The sequence below is a fragment of the Balaenoptera musculus genome, chromosome 11, assembly GCF_009873245.2.
Source record: "Balaenoptera musculus isolate JJ_BM4_2016_0621 chromosome 11, mBalMus1.pri.v3, whole genome shotgun sequence".
NCBI classification, from domain to species: Eukaryota; Metazoa; Chordata; class Mammalia; order Artiodactyla; family Balaenopteridae; genus Balaenoptera; species Balaenoptera musculus.
Genome location: NC_045795.1, coordinates 23,102,355 through 23,119,502, shown reverse-complemented (window position 1 = coordinate 23,119,502; position 17,148 = coordinate 23,102,355). Strand labels below are relative to the sequence as shown.

The 17,148-nt window shown below is 44.7% G+C and overlaps 1 long non-coding RNA gene and 1 pseudogene across 2 annotated transcripts; one reads left to right on the top strand and one right to left on the bottom strand.

Annotated features, from left to right (window-relative positions):
• Nucleotides 1-1,041: 1,041 nt before the first annotated feature.
• LOC118903550 lies at nt 1,042-4,096 on the bottom strand (annotated as a pseudogene).
• A 1,292-nt stretch (nt 4,097-5,388) lies between these two features.
• LOC118903660 lies at nt 5,389-15,573 on the top strand. 2 transcript variants are annotated; one of them, XR_005021850.1, is made up of 4 exons: nt 5,389-5,548; nt 8,032-8,122; nt 8,455-8,658; nt 15,347-15,573. It is a non-coding gene; the product is annotated as an uncharacterized LOC118903660 (long non-coding RNA). The 2 variants fall into 2 exon arrangements; XR_005021849.1 differs by lacking the exon at nt 15,347-15,573 and having other exon boundaries at nt 8,455-8,849.
• Nucleotides 15,574-17,148: the final 1,575 nt, after the last annotated feature.

Genomic DNA, 17,148 nt, shown 5'->3' with positions numbered 1-17,148 from the left:
GAATGTCCATCAACTGATGAATGAATAAATAAATTGTTCTATATATATCCACACAATGGAATAACATTAGGCAATAAAGAAAAATAGACTGCTGATACTTGCTACAAGGTGGATGAACCTCGAAAACATTATGCTAAGTGAAAGAAGCCAGATACCAAAGGCCACATATTGTATGATTTCACTTACATGAAGTGTCCAGATTAGACCAATCTATAGAGATAAAAAGTTGATTAGTGGTTGTCTAGGACTGAAGAGGTGAGGAATTGAGGGGAAATTGGGAGTGACTATTAGTGGCTTTGGGATTTCTTTTGGCGGTGATGAAAATGTTCTAAAATCTATTGTAGTGTTGGTTACACAACTCCATGAACATGCTAAAAACCATTCAGTTGTTTACTTTAAAATGGCGAATTGTATGATATATGAATTATATCTCAATACAGCTATTATTAAAAATAAAGGCATAACTTGAACAGATATGTATACATACACATTCATAGCAACATTATTCACAATAGCCAAAAGGTAAAAGCAACCCAAGTGTCCATCGATGGATGAATGGATAAACAAAGTGTGGTATATACATACAATGGAATATTATTCAGCCTTAAAAAGGAAGAAAATTCTGACACCTGCTACAACATGAATGAACCTCAAAGACATTATGCTAAGTGAAATAAAAGCCAGTCACAAAATGATAAATACTAAATGATTCTACTTATATGAGGTACCTAGAGTAGTTAAATTCATAGAAACGAAGCAGAATGGTGGTTGCCAGGGGGTGGTGGGAGGGGTGAATGGGAAGATACTGCTTACTGCATACAGAGTTTCAGTTGGGGAAGATGTAAAAGCTCTGGAGATGGATGGTGGTGGTGGCTGTACAACAGTGTGAATGTACCTGATACCACTGAACTGGATACTTAAAATGGTTAAAATGGTAAAATTTCCCCTTATCTAGTTATTTTCATGAGACCAGGTGTATGTATGTTCTGTAACTTATTTCCTTGCAAGTGCGAATGGTAAGGGATCTTCCTCTCTCTTTCTCTACATGGGCTGCTCCCAGGGTCTGGTCACAATATGCCACCACAGTGGGGGCAAGTCACCCTCCTTTCAGGCAGGGAGCAAAGCTTCAGTCTAAGGACCACCAAGCAGGTGTCCCCCTGTAGCCACTTAACCTCTCACTCCCAGCTTTCCTTCTGCAGTTTCTTCCAACTGCTCTCTCTCAGCAAAGAAATTAGGATACATCGCCTTCTCAAAAGGATGCCAGTCATCTAAGCACCATGCAGGATCCTTGTAACACTCATATCTCTCCTAAGAGGTGTCCCCACTAGAGTCAGGGAAGATCAACAGCCGTGGACACTGATTGTGGCAGAATTCTTCCTCTACCTCCTTCAGCAGCTGGGTGACCTTTACCAAATCCTTTTATTCTTATGTTCTTCAAATGGGGCTTTTATCAAACAAGTACAGGACCGGTGTTTGTCCCTGTGATGCACCCTAACTCAAGGTAGCACAGCACCTGCTTATAAAGCTGCAACACTCCTGCTGGTGGGTCAGGTGGGCCGGAGCTCCATGGTGGCCCACTCACCTCTGGTGGCCACCAGGGCTCCCTAAAATGGTAAATCCTGTTATGTATATTTTACCACAATTTTAAAAAAATAAAAGCATAATAGCTCTTACATCATAGGGTCATTGTGAAGGTTAAATGAGATGAATTTTGGCTAATGGAATAGCTAAAGTAAACAACATCATTTATGAACCAGGCCTGGAGAGTGGGGTTCAGGATGGGGGAGGGACACAAACTTTCTACTTTAATTTATTTATCTATTGTTTAGATTTTTAAACTGGTATATCTTTATAATTCAAAAAGTAAAGCAGTAAAGAGCTACTTATTCCTGTGTTACTGATTTATTGAGACTTAGTGTCCACAGAAAAGTGCATGAGGATTGAGAACCACATTCTCTTCTTGGCTTATGTTTGACCTGTGTTTGTGTTTTTATGTGTAACTTTTTCCAGATTTCCTCAGCTTTGCTTACCTTTCTCCCCCACTGCCCCTCAATTTACTTAAGTCTATTAGTCACAAAATTTTAAACCTCCCAGTTGTAGCCCTGGATCCTCCCCATCTTGCCCCAAGAAAGACCCCAGACCCCACGCAGAGGGGCTCCTGCTCATTCCTAGCCAGTGTCCTCTGAACTCCTCTTCCCCATTTTTACCTCCTTCCCTATAGCAAAACCCTCCCTGAGATCTAATTTAAAGTCTCTCACCTTGCAAACTGAAAGGTCTGCCTTTCAAGGAGGCCAGAGACTGCTGGGAGCCTGGCCGGAAGTCAGTTTCCTGGGTGGGAGAACACTGGCGGGAATCCAGACGGCTGACGTCACCTGGTGCAGATGGCGGAAGCCATTGCCCAATCAGAGGAAATTGATGCCAGCAACGCACTTCTCTATGACTCTCTTACTCAGTTCAGAAAAGCATTTTCCTCGACAGGAGGCCGTTGGGTAGGAGTGGAAAATGCCCTGGCCTTTGAACCACATGGCATGTTGACCGGGAGGCTGACCATGAGTCTGGCCGTGGCATCAACTGACAAATGAACGTGAGACCCGACACTAGACTCGGGGTCAGAAGACACAAGTCTGGGTCTCTGCCACCTAAATCCTAACCTTTAACATCACTTTGGTTGGTTTCCTTAGCTACGAGTAATAATACCTACTCACAGAAGCTACTGTTGCATGCTGGAATGAGGTCATTCATGTGAAAGATTTCATAAACTTGAAGCAGGATGACAATACAATATTCTGCCTTGTGAGAGCCTTCCAGAGGGCAGTGGACCTGGAGGAGGCAAGAAGGAGGGTGATTACAGGCTGATCCTGGAGCCAGGCAGCCTGCACTGGAATGTGCAGCTGGGACACATAGCTTAACCTCTCTGTGCCCAGTCACTTCGTGGTCATAGTGGGGGATGATAAGAATACCATCCTCTGGGCTTCCCTGGTGGCACAGTGGTTGGGAATCTGCCTGCCAATGCAGGGGACACGGGTTCGAGCCCTGGTCTGGGAAGATCCCACATGCCACGGAGCGACTAAGCCCATGAGCCACAACCACTGAGCCTGCGCGTCTGGAGCCTGTGCTCCGCAACGAGAGGCCGCGACAGTGAGAGGCCCGCGCACCGCGATGAAGAGTGGCCCCTGCTCGCCGCAACTAGAGAAAGCCCTCGCACAGAAACGAAGACCCAACACAGCCAAAAAATAAATATAAATAAATAAATAAATTTATATTAAAAAAATTAAAAAAAAAAAGAATACCATCCTCATCACAGGGTTCTCGGGAGGGTGAAGTAGTTACTCTACTTGGAGCACATAGAACACTGCCCGGCTCGTGGCAGCACTTACTAAGACTTGGCTGGGATGATTATTCCCAAGGCCATCTTGTACACCTGCAGGCCCTGGGCTGGGCATTCAGCCCAATCCCAAGAGATCTCGTGAAAAGAGATTCTGGGAATTCCCTGGCGGTCCAGTGGTTAGGACTCCATGTTTTCATTGCCAAGGGCCCAGTTCGGGGAACTAAGATCCTGCAAGCCACGCGGCACAACCCAAAAAAAAAAAAGACAGATTCTGCCCCCACCCACAGTCCACACAGCAGGCAGAGCTATTTAGCTAAAATCTGACCATGTCACTTCTCTGCTTAACCACCCAAATCTGCCCCAGTCCCACTCCCACCCCCAGGTAAAGACATCAAACCCCTGTGATAGGCCCTTGAGTCCCTCTCCAGCCTCTCCTGATGCCCATTGCCTCTCATCAAGGCTCCAGCAACACCAAACTGCCTGTCGCTTCTCACCTGCACCAGCTGGCTCCTGCTGCTCCTCTGCCCAGCATGCCCTCACCAACCCTGCCTTCACTAACTCCTAATACCCTTCAGGACCCTTAGACTCATGTCTCCCAGAAAGCGCTTTCTGACTCCCCTGAGCAGAACCTGGTTCCCCCTCTCCTATATCCCTTGTGGGCACCTCCATCATTGCACAGGCCAAATTGTATCCTAACTGTTCAAGTGACTGCTTCACACCAGACTGGGGGATCCTTGAAGGGAAAGGCCAGCACTGGGTCTTGTGCATCTCGGTAAACTCAGCACGAGCACAGTGCCAGGCACACAGTAGGTGATCAGTAATGGTTGAGTGGAAAGACTGATGAGTGGATGACCAGGAACTAATAGAGCCCTAGCTTGTTTTGGCCACGCCGCGTGGCTTGTGGGATCTTAGTTCCCTGACGAGGGATTAAACCCGGGCCCTTGGCAGTGGGAGCGTGGAGTCCTAACCACTGGACCTCCAGGGAATTCCCTTGTTCAGCTACTTTAACAGATGATGTTGTTTGCCTGGGATTGGGATGAACATCTCAAAACAGATACAGTTTCCATTTGCCTCAGCCATTGTTTTCCTCAGAATCACCTCTGTCTGTGTCTCAGGCATCCTCTGTACCTCTCTCTTTTCCCTGCTCTTATGCTTTTTTCTCTCCTTCCTTAACACTTTGTTTCTCTTCCTTGCTCTGTGTCATATTTCTATACCCTTTGTTGCTTTGTATCCTTTTCCTTTCATCCTTCTTTTGTGCTTGAGTGGTGGTTGTCTGTTCTCTTGCCTCCTCTTATCAAGGGTTTTAGGTGGTTAGAGTACCCCTGGGTTCATGACTCCTCAGAAAAAAAGAAAGAGATTTTGAAAGGCAGGAAATCAATCCTTATTATGTGTCCAGAAGTTCCATACATTTTATTTCATATAATCTTAGTAATAAACTTATAGTATGGTATATCATCCAAGCAAGCTAGGTTATGCTTCTGTAACAAACAACCTCAAAATCTCAGGGGCTTTATGCAGCAAAGATTTATTTATTACTCCTGCCACTTATCAATGGTGGGTTGACTGAGGCTCTGCTCTGAGCCATCATTGTCCTAACCTCAGGACCTAGGTTGACAGAGCAGTCAGTACCTAGAACATCGCCATTTGCCATAGTAGAAGAAAGAGAGAATGTGAAAAAGCACAGCACACACTGGCTTTTAACACTTCCATGTAGAAGAGACACATTTTAATTGGTCAAAATAAGTCACATAGCCATTCCTGGGTTAATTGGTAGGAGTTAAATGAGGTGGCAAAGTACAATCTTCCTAGGTATCTGGAAGGAAAGAGAGACTCAAATATTGGTGAACAGGTCTGATAGCCATGGTAGATATTACTGTTCCCATTTTACAGATGAGGTGGCTGAGGCACAAGAAGGTTATGTAGTTTGTTCAAGGACATGCAGTAAATGTCAGGGGTAGGGGGAGCTGAACCCATGCCTTTTGATTCCTGGGACAGTGCCATTGCCACTTCACTGGAGTTTTAGGATGCCTAAGCCTTGTCTACCCTTTTCTACCAGGTTTTTGGACTCTGCTGTGAAGACTGGTTTGCTGGTATGCCAGAGGCAAGATGGTAAGAAGCCCAGCTTTGCTCACCAACTTCTGCATCACATCTGGTGAGGGGCGTTGGAGTCTCTCCCCAAGGTGGGGTTTGGGAGACTTCTAGTTTCCAAGACAAAACCAGGTAGGTCACAAAACTTGGAGCACAATCATTAGAAACCTTCTAGACAAAATTATCTGTGGTGATAGAAGTCAGAATAGCGGTTATTTCAGAGGTGGGCAAGAAAGGGCTTTTGCATATTGACTAGATAGATGTCTAAAGGAACCTTCTGGGGTGATACTATCTCGATCTGGATGGTGGTTAAATGGGTGAATACAAATGCAAAAATTTATCAAGCTGTACACTTAAGATTTGTACACTTTGCTATATGTCATTTATATCTCAATAAAAATGAGTAATAAAAAGAAATATTCTTCATCAAAATAAAAATATTTACTGTGCCAAAGATCCTATTAAGAGGATGAAAAGACAAGGTACCGAGTGCGAGAAAATACTTGCAAGTTATGTATTCAACAATGGATATGTATCCAGAACATATAAAGAACTCTCAAAACTCAACAGCAAGTAAACAGACAACCCAATTTAAACAGTAGGCAAAAGACTTGAAGGGACACCTCACCAAAGAGGATAAAAGGAAAGCAAATAAGCATATAAAAAGTTGTTCAACGTTATTGGCCATTAGGGAAATGCAAATTAAAACCAGGATAAGGGGGCTTCCCTGGTGGCGCAGTGGTTGGGAGTCTGCCTGCCAATGCAGGGGACACGGGTTCGAGCCGTGGTCTGGGAGGATCCCACATGCCGCGGAGCAGCTGGGCCCGTGAGCCACAACTACTGAGCCTGCGCATCTGGAGCCTGTGCTCCGCAACAAGAGCGGCCGCGATAGTGAGAGGCCCGCGCACCGCAATGAAGAGTGGCCCCCACTTGCCACAACTAGAGAAAGCCCTCGCACAGAAACGAAGACCCAACACAGCCATAAATAAATAAATAAAATTAAAAAAAAAAAAAAACAGGATAAGGGACTTCCTTGGTGGCGCAATGGTTAAGAATCCGCCTGCCAACGCAGGGCACACGGGTTCGAGCCCTGGTCCGGGGAGATGCCACGGAGCAACTAAGCCAATGCGCCACAACTACTGAGACTGCTCTCTAGAGCCCGCGAGTCACAACTACTGAAACCCGAGTGCCTAGAGACCGTGCTCCATAGCAAAGAGAAGCCACCACAATGAGAAGCCCGCGCACCGCAACAAAGAGTAGCCCCCACTTGCTGCAACTAGGGAAAGCCCGGCGAGCAGCAACGAAGACCCAACGCAGCCATAAGTAAATAAATAAATAAATTTATTTTAAAAAAAAACAGGATGAATTACCACTACAAATCTGTTAGAGTAGCAAAAAAATTTTTTAAATGTTGACAGTGCTACCAAGTGTTGGCAAAAAGGCAGCAACAGGAACTCTCGTTCATTACTGGTGGAATGCAAAATCATCCTCTGGAACATAGTTTGGCAATTTCTTATAAAGTTAATACATTTACGTACAAGTCAATAATCCCCTAGGTATTTACCTGAGAGAAATAAAAACATGTTCACACAAAAACCTATACACTGTATGCTCATAGCAGCCTGCATTTGTAATTACCAAAAACTAGTTAAAATGGGTAAACGCATTACTTGGCTTATCCATGCCATGGCACACAATCCACACAAACAAAAAGAAACAAATTATTCATGCAACAGCTTGGATGAATCTCAAAGGCATTATGCTGAGTGAAAAAATCTGGTCTCAAAAAGGTTACATGCTATATGATTCCATTTATGTGACATTTTAAAAAGACAAGGCTACAGTGACAGAGAATAGATCAAAATAGCAAGAGGTTTGGTGGGGGGGGGGGGCGGGAGGGAAGATGTGAATACAGAGGAATAGCATAGGGGAGTCTTGGGGGCAGTAGACCTGTTCTATATCTTGACTGTAGTTGTGATTAGACTCCAAATCCGGGGGCCAAGGAGCCCCATCTGCCTTGTTCACTCCTACACTCTCAGTGCCTGGATCTTAGGTACGAGGTGCGTGCTCATGGACACAGTGAAGGAGTGTTCTAGCTCCAGCCCTGATTCATCTTGGCACACTTTGCAGGCTAGTCTATATTTAGCTACCTCTCCGGCTGCCTATGGACACGCCACAGCTGGAAGGCATCACTAGTCCCCCTTCACAACCCAGGCCTGGGTCACAAGATCTCCCTCCTGGAAAGCAGAGTCTCCAGCTGTCCTGTAGTTTGAAATTTGTAGATATTAGCAATCTGATGAGTCATTTTAATTTTTGAAGTACATTTTTATTGTAAAAATAACATTTGTTCACTGTTTAAAAAAAAACTGTCTCAAAAAAAAAAAGTAGACCCCACCCTATTTCCCAGAAGCCATAATTGTAACTAGTTCCTTCTCTGTCTATCTAGAAACATTTATGTGTAAATAAGCATGTATATCCCTATATATGTAATAGATATGAATAAATTGATCCACAGCTCTTGGGGCACATGTAATGTCCTGTTTCTCTACAGACTCACTCGTATCAAATCTGGCTTCCACCCTGCCCATCACTGATGGTATTCTATTGTCTGACAGTTTTCAGACTCCCTCCCTTGGATCAAACAAGGAAGTCGAGGCTTCTGCAGTCCTGAAGAAACAGATGAGAGTCTGCTCCTCTGACCACCTGGTCAGCATTGCCTTGCTCCTCATCCAGGCCTCGGGGGTCCAACAGAAACAGACCACTAGGCTGGCGTGGGCAATTCCTAATCGCCCAAGCATAGCATCAGCAAAGCTAGGAGAGAGGAAAAAAAAAACATCAACTTTGGAAATTTGATGTTCAAGAAGAAGAAGAAAGAGGAGGAGGAGATGGAGAGAGCAGGAGGGCATCAAAGTAGTCAGGCATCTAGGAAAAATCACAAATCTATAGTACATCCTTAAAGCTGTTTTTGGTTTTATGTAGTTCTTTTATTTTTAATTACACTGGGGAGGCAACATAACATTTTCTGTTTTTCTCTATAGTCTTGATCTGGCCTTACCTGGGGCAGTTGTTGAAGTTCTGAAAATACCCAGTACAGAGCACCTGGGCGCAGTTCTCACGGATGCTGGCAGCCAATCCCATCCGAGAGGCTGCTCTTGAAAAGGCCCACCTCTCCACACGTCCTGGAGAAACTGGATACCCTCTTTTTTCTCTGAGTCCCCAGAGGTCCAAGCGCCATCCAAGAGGTAGGTTACTGCCTGCCTCTTCATCCTTCCCTTTCAGACCAGACATCCAGCACCTTCCAAAACCAAGGCCTACGTTGGTGTGGGCTTCCTATAAACCCCCACCCAGTCTGATTCTTACCTTTCTTTCTAAAACACACAAAAAAGCCAAACTGCTCAAGGGTCAGGAAACCCACAACTTCAAGGACACAAAGTCCTGACTACGCAGAAGAGGAAGAGAAGAATTCCTTTATTCCTTGTTAATTCTCAATAGATTATTGTTACAATAAATTCATAATAAATGGTCCTGCTATATAACATATTGTTTAAATTTTCTTATTTCTTCAAATATGATGCCTGTTGGGAAAGTTATTGTAGGGAGATCAATTAATAATCATTGATGAAATGTTTCTTGGATGAAGAAACCCATAATGGTCATAGTGTGGGAGATTTAAAGAAAGGAAAAGAAGATTCTTCTGAGAAATTTTAGTCCACTTTAGAAAACAAAATGCATACACTATCTGAGAAACTCTTTGAGGACAATGCAGGCCAATGGATACTTATGGAGCATCTACTAATAAAAGGTAATATTTGCTGATAGCCTACTAGGTGCCAGGCACCGTACTAGCCCTCGGGATACCACAACCAACCAGATGGAGATGCTTCCTGCCCTACGGAGCTCAGAAGGACAGACATGAAACATATAGAAACGAGGTGGTAACTCTTAAAAAAGGGAGAGTACAGGCTGCCATAGGAATGCAGAGCCAGAGAACTAAACACAGGATGGGGTATCAGGGAAGACCTCCCTTGGAGACAGACCTTTAAACTGAGACTTGCAAGTGACAAACCAAAATAGAAAGACATCAGGGCTGGGGGAGGGGAAGCTGAGTTTATTGCTTAACAGGCAAGGGAGAGCCATGTCCCTCAAGAAATGAGTCCAGTGGGTCTCCCTAAGAAGAAACTGAAAGGCCAAAATATAGATCCAAAAGGAGGAAGCTCACCAATAAAGCAGGAATTGAGTTCTGGTCTCTGGCTCACAAAGGGGGTTGTACACTCTACCATCTTCAGTTCTCAGTTCTCATTTCTCAAAAGAGTAGGTGATTCTCAAAGAGGTCCAAGACAGGTACTGTGATGCCTCGATGGACTCGGGTCAAAAGGGGGCAAAACCATGTCTGCTTCTTCTAAAGCTAGATAGATTTTTTCTTACAAAGACCCAATAGCAGTGGGGCAGGCAGAGGACGAAAGGAAGGTGATGGAGGGGTTAGATTTGCAAGAGATCTGGACAAGTTTGAGGAACCAAGAGAAATTCAAGTTACAGAAGCATGGGGGCAGAGAGAAGAGTGGGGCTTAGAGGATGCTGGTGAGATGGGCTAATCAAGAAAGACCTGGTAGGCCATATGCTATGGACTGAATTGTGCTCCTCAAAATTCATATGTTGAAGCCCTAAACCCCAATGTGACTATATTTGAAGATAGGGTCTCTAGGAGGTAATTAAGGTTAAATGAGGTCCTAAGGGTGGGGCCCTAATCTGATGGGATGGGTGTCCTTATAAAAGACATAAGAGAGCTCTCTCTGCCCATGTGTGCACAGAGAAGAAAGAGGCCATATGAGCACACAGGGAGATGGTGGCCACCTACAAGTCAAGAGAATATGCCTCAGAATTAGACCTACCTTGCTGGCACCTTGATCTTGGGCTTCCAGCCTCCAAGACTATGAGAAATAAATTTTTGTTGTTTAAGCCACCTAGTCTGTGGTATGTTGTTATGTTGCCTGAGCAGATTAATATACCATATTAAGAATTTTGAACTCAACATCAAAAAAAAATTTTTTTTTTTTTAATGGGCAGAGAATCCAATAGACATTTTTCCAAAGAAGATATACAGATGGCCAAGAGGCACGTGAAAGGATGTTCAACATTGCTGATCAGGGAAATGCATATCAAAACCACAGTCACGGGCTTCCCTGGTGGCGCAGTGGTTGAGAATCTGCCTGCTAATGCAGGGGACACGGGTTCAAGCCCTGGTCTGGGAAGATCCCACATGCCGCGGAGTGACTAAGCCCGTGTGCCACAACTACTGAGCCTGCGCGTCTGGAGCCTGTGCTCCGCAACAGGAGAGGCCGCGACAGTGAGAGGCCCGCGCACCGCGATGAAGAGTGGACCCCGCTTGCCGCAACCAGAGGAAGCCCTCGCACAGAAACGAAGACCCAACACAGCCAAGAAATAAATAAATAAATAAATAATAATTAAAAAAAAAAAAAAAAAACCACAGTCACCTCATACCTGTCAGAATAACTGTTATCAAAAAGACCACAAATAGCAAGTGTTGGCCAAGATGTAAAGAAAAGGGAACCCTAGTGCTCTGTTGATGGGAATATAAATTGGTGCAGCCACTATGGAGAACAGTGTGGATTCCTCAGAAAGTTAAAAGTAGAACCATCATATGATCCAGCAATCCTACTTCTGGGAATTTATCCAAAGAAAACAAAAACATTAATTTGAAAAGATATATGTACCCATATGTTCATTGCAGAAATTATTGACAATAGCCAAGCTATGGAAGTAACCTAAGTGCCCATCAATAGATGAATGGATAAAGAAGATGTGTTATATATATACATATATATATATATATATATATATATATATATATATACACACACACAATGGAATATTACTCAGCTATAAAAAAGAATGAAATCTTGCCATTTGCAACAACATGGATGGACCTAGAGTATGTTATGCTAAGCGAAATAAGTCAGAGAAAAACGAATACTGTATGATTTTACTTATATGTGGAATCTAAAAAACAAAACAAATGAACAAACAGAACTGAACAGAAACAGAGTCATAGATGCAGAGAACAAGCAGGTGCCAGAGAAGAGATGGGTGGGAGAATAAGAGGAGTAGGTGACAGAGACTAAGAGGTATGAAAAGTACAAACTTTCAGTTACAAAATAAATGAGTCACAGGTATAAATGTGCAGCGTGAAGATTATAGTTAATAATTACGTAATATCTTTGTATGGTGACAGATGACAACTAGACTTATCATGGTGATCATTTTGAAATGTATAGAAATATCAAATCACTATGCTTTGCATCAGGAATTAACATAGTGTTATAGGTCAGTCATAGGTCAAAACCAAACAAACTCACTCATAGAAAAAAGAGATCGGATTTGCAGTTACCAGAGGCAGGGAGTGGGAGGGAGGGGGAATCAGATGAAGGCAGTCAAAGTGTATAAACTTCCAGTTATAAGTTCTAGGGATGTAATGTACAGCATGATAAATACAGTTAACACTATGGTACATTATATATGAAAGTTGTTAGAGAGTAAAAGTCCTAAGAGTTCTCATCACAAGGAAAAATTTTTTTTCTCCATTTCTTTAATGTATCTATATGAGATGATGGATATTCACTAAACCTATTGTAATCATTTCATGTCGTACATAAGTCAAATCATTATGTTGTACACCTTAAACTTATACAGTGCTGTGTGTCAATTATATTTCAATAAAATGGAAGGGAAAAAGAAGACTTTTGAACATATTCCTAAAAGCTTGGTGGCAAGCCTCTGGGGCTTTAAGCCAGGGATAGACATGCTCACACTCAGATCTGGGAAGGCTCACTCTGGCTGCAACTCGGAGAAGGGATCTGAGCAGGGCAAGACTGGAGGCAGTGAGATAAGGTAGGAGGTGGGGTAGGCACGCATACTGGAGGTGATGGAGACTTGGAGCGTGGTGACAGGGAGGTGAGGGAAAATGGACAGACTGGAGAGATCTTTACAAGGGAAAATTAATGGGACTTGGGGGCTGATGAAGGAAGGGGGTGCTCCAGAGGCCCCCAAGGCACAGTGGAAAAGAGCACTGGGCTGGGAATCTCAAGATCGAGGTCTAATTCCAGATCAACCACCAATCAACTACCCAATGGCTTTGGCCAAGTCACTTTACTGCCCTTCACTGCTTTCGTTTCATCATCTTGTAGGATGAGATAAAGCCTGTTTGATCTTATGGTACCACTCAATTCTACTATCCTCTGATTCTACAAAGTAAATGCATCACCAAGGACAAAATAAAACAATGGTGTCACCTCCCCCCAAGGTTTAGGGACCCTTCCTCTATGTGTTACTCAATACCATTGATCATCATATACTTAAAGATGTACTCAAATGTTGCATTTACTGGTCTGTCTCCTTCAGAAGGCTAAGTGCTCCTTGAGGGCAAGAACTGGGTATCCTGTACATGGAACCAGGTCAGGCATATGGTAATTGATTCACTGTATTTCTGAAATTGACTATTTTAAAGTGCTGAGAGGACAGACACACAGTTATTCAAGAAGGCATCTTGGTGCCATGTATTGTGTTTTTTCTGCATCCAGGGCACTGTGGTGGATGCTAGGATCATCTGAATAAACAAGAAAGCCAGTCATGGACCTTACGTCAAGTCAAGTGGCCAAGACAGACGTTAAACACACGAGGACAAAAATTATGGTTTATTTCTAGTTGTGGCAAGTGCTACAAGAAAAAGTACTGGGTATTGTGAATGTGTAATAGGAAGACCTAACTGAGAGAGTGACCTTTATTATAATAAGGATGAGTTGATTGACTCACAGAACTAGGAAGGGAAGAGAGAAAGAGAGGGGGACAGAGGGAGAGACTTTTAGGAATAATAAGGAATAATAAAAAGGAATAATAAGCATGCATGAAGGCCTGAAGCAGGACGGAGTTCTGATGAGAATACTGGAAGGAAATCCGCTGGAATGGTAACGTTAGCTACATTGGGATTGTGGAATTTTGGGTACTTTTAATTTTCTTTTGTTTGTATACATTTTGCATTTCACAGATTTTCCACAACAAACACACATTATTTTAATCATTGGGGGGGGGGAAACTTTGTTAGTTTAAACAAAATAATAAAGGATGTGGGGAGAATGGGTGTCATGGAGGAGGGGGCACATTCCAGAGGGACTGGTGACTTAAGCGGTGAGTAATCCCTACGTGGGGGAGAGCAACAAGCATGTTGATGGGGCTAGAACAAAGGAGCAGGGGTGACTCATGAATGATACAGTTGAAGCTGGGCCGCCAAGGTCCATGAAGGTGAAGCTGAAGAGTTGGAGGTGATATGAAAAGTCATAGTGAGCTACTTTCAAAGGGCCTGAGCAGGGAGAGTAAGCATTTTAGCAAAGGGGAGCAGGATGGGGAGAAACCAGAGAGAGAAGGACTCTAAGAGGTCCCTTCGGGGGACCTCTATAGAGGTGGGGGGAGAGCGGGGACCTGTTAAGGCCAGTAGTCCTACAACACGGAGTAGTTGGTCCTTTGTTACTTCCCGGGCATCAAGGGGTTAGGCTGCCCTATGCTTTCTGCCCCACAGTGGAAGTGGAAATTGTGGTTTCTGAAGGTCCTTCCTGAGAAATAAACTGCTAGCCTGGGGACATTTCTAAAGAGATAAAGTCAAAAATTGGTTTGCGGGGGCAGAGGTGGCAGGGCACAGGCAGGATTTGGAAAATTGGGGCCTGATATAAGTTCTAAGATCTCCTCCCACCCACTCCTGATCTAGATAAGCACCCCTGCCACCCACACTGGATACTTGGCCAGGATTTCCTCCTGAGGCTGTGAAGCATTTTTAGGGCTGTGATGTGAGTTGGGGAGGGGGCAGAAATTGGCTCCCCTCTCCCCTCTGAGCTGAACCTACAGGAACTACCTCAGCCACTTCCCTTCTAGGCTTTCCCCCCCTCTTCCCATGTGGTTCCCTCAGATCACCATCTGATTGCCCCAAGAGAACTCTTCTTGGCATCTCCTCTCACCCCACACTCCTGACATGGGTGCTGCCCACTCAGAGAGATGAGGACCAACTTCGTCCTGGCCTTCTACCCAGCCCGGAAGCGGAGTGCAGCACGAGAGTCTGTGCCCTAGCCCTCTCCTGCTCTCTTGAGAAAACAGAGGCAAAATCATATTAAATGATGATATTAAATAACCATGTTAAATCAGTGTATCAAGTGCAGGATTGGTCAGTTAGCAGCTGAGGGATCACTGTCCATTGCCCCGGAATTGGCCCTGGGCTACTGTGAGGATGGAGGAGACAGGGGCACTGAAGGAACAGTCCCACTGTTTGGAGGCATCAAGTTCTTAATAAAAGTAACTTCAACCCAGAAGACCTGGGTTCATGTCACAGCTGAGCTCTTGTTAGCTAAGTCATCTGAAGGGTAGCCCACTTACCCCTCTAAGCCCCTTAGTTTCTCCAACTGTGAAATGGTCATGATAGCTAGTTTAGGATCAAACGATGCAGTGTCTGAGAAAAATAGACTTGAAAGGAGTTCTTCCTTCCACAGGAATCTATTGTGAGCCTATCACTGCTCAAAATGTTCAGGATATAAAGATAAAGAAGACAATCGTAACAGGCCAGACCCCTGCCCTCAGGAAGTTCCTCCAGTTGCTGTTATTACTGATGACTGTTGAATAAATGGGGCCACTCATAAGAAGCAAATGGAGAGTTCTGACAGAGGATGAAAGGCTATATTTTCCAAAGATGGGTATCCTCCTCCGATACTCTTCTTATCCCGTGACTGACACGCCAGGGTGGGATCGTGTTCCTTCCCCTTGAATCTGGGTGGGGCTGTGACTGCTGTGACCAATGGAGTAGGGGGAAAGCAATGTAGATCATAAAAAAGTGAGGTCACAAAAAGTATATAGTTCATGCGTGGTTCTCTTTCTCAGTAACCCAGACACCATGCAAGAGAGGCCCAATCTAGATCAAAGGAGAGGAACCGAGGCCCCCAGCCAATAGCCAGCATCCACTGCCAGACGTATGAATGAAGGATCCTGCAGACGGATGGTTCCAGTCTCCAGCTTTCGAGTCTTCCAGCTTCGACCCCAGACATCATGGAGCAGAGGCAAGCCATCTCCATCCCCACTGCACTCCATCCAAACTCCTGATCCACAGAACCCATAAAGGTAACAAAGAGTGTCATGCCCACTAAGTCTTGGGGTAATCTTTTAGGCAACATTAGATAACCAGAACATAGAGTGACCTTAGGAGGAGCAAGAATGAGCAGCATAGAAACTGAAGGAGAAAGTGCCCTAGACGAGTTGAGTTAGTCAGATGGAATGACATTAAACGTGGAAAGCGTTACTAGCCTCGACCATGTGCTTTCTAACCTTGTCCTGCTGTGAAATTGTTCCCTCAAAGACCACCAACAACCTCCCAACTGACTAAAGTCAAAAACACCTCACCCTTTTCTCCACACTCATTCTCCGTCAACTTCTTTCCTTGACTTCCAGTCATAATATAAGGTCAACTACCACAAGGACATGCTTCTCTACTGGTCTCTGCTTTGCTTTACTCATTGGTTCCTCTTCTCCCTCCCACCTTCCCACTAGACTGTAACCAACTTACTTTCCAAAGTCTTGCTCCCCTCTCTCTATCCATGGCCCTCAAAGAGCTCACTTCTTCTTCTTCTTCTTCTTCTTCTTCTTCTTCTTCTTCTTCTTTTAATATTTATTTATTTGGCTGCACCTGGTCTTAGTTGCGGCACACAGGATCTTTGTTGCTGCCGTGCGGGATCTTCCTTGTGGCATGAAGGCTCTTTAGTTGTGGCATGCGGGCTCTAGCTCCCTGACCAGGGATTGAACCCAGGGCCCCTGCATTGGGAGCACGGAGTCTTAACCACTGGACCACCAGGGAAGTCCTGGGCTCACTCCTTCTTGATGAAACTATCACCTGTGTACAGAGTCTCCCACTCCAATACCTCCATAACCAGTCCTGTTCATCGACATGAACTCCTATCTTGTATTTCCAATTTCCCTCTAGTCATGTGCCAATACCTTATTTCTTTGCCACCTCAAGTCCAACACATCCAAAATGGACCCACTGTAATGGATGCTATCTGGGCCTCACCCAGATCCTCTTTACCAGCTGGTCTACTCATCCCCCAGGTACCAGGCATGTTGTCTGATAACCACAAACAGCTGTCCCCTTTTCTGGAGGATTGGCCTGGACCGAATGGGAGACAAGCCATCCCCACAACACACACTTTGGATAGATCTCAGCCATTGACTGCCTGATGCGCAGCTGTAAAACACCAGCCCCCTTCCCTCAAGGTGGAGCCGACTCTGGTGTGATTTGCGCTGAGAATCTCCCTGTGGACTCGGATTACAGCTTAGCCCACATCCTTGCTTAGCTTCTTGGCTTTGCCATCTTGTTCCCCTTGCTCTTCTTCTCCTCCCCGCATCAATCCCTTGGACAAAAGTTCTGTGCCAGGCTCTGCCTCTAGGTGACCCAACCTAAAACACCTATCAAGGCGGGTTCACTTGTTTACTTGTTTCTTGGCCGCTCCAACCTGAAACTCCCTATCAGGCCAGCCATCAATCCTAACATATTTTCTAGCAAATGCCTCTCAGATTTATTTCTTCCTCCTTGTTCCCATTGCCCCCACATAATCACCTCACACCTGGATTGTGAAATCGGTCTCCTCTCCAACCTCACTGCCCTTTCCTGTTTTTCCTTCCCCCCACCCAAC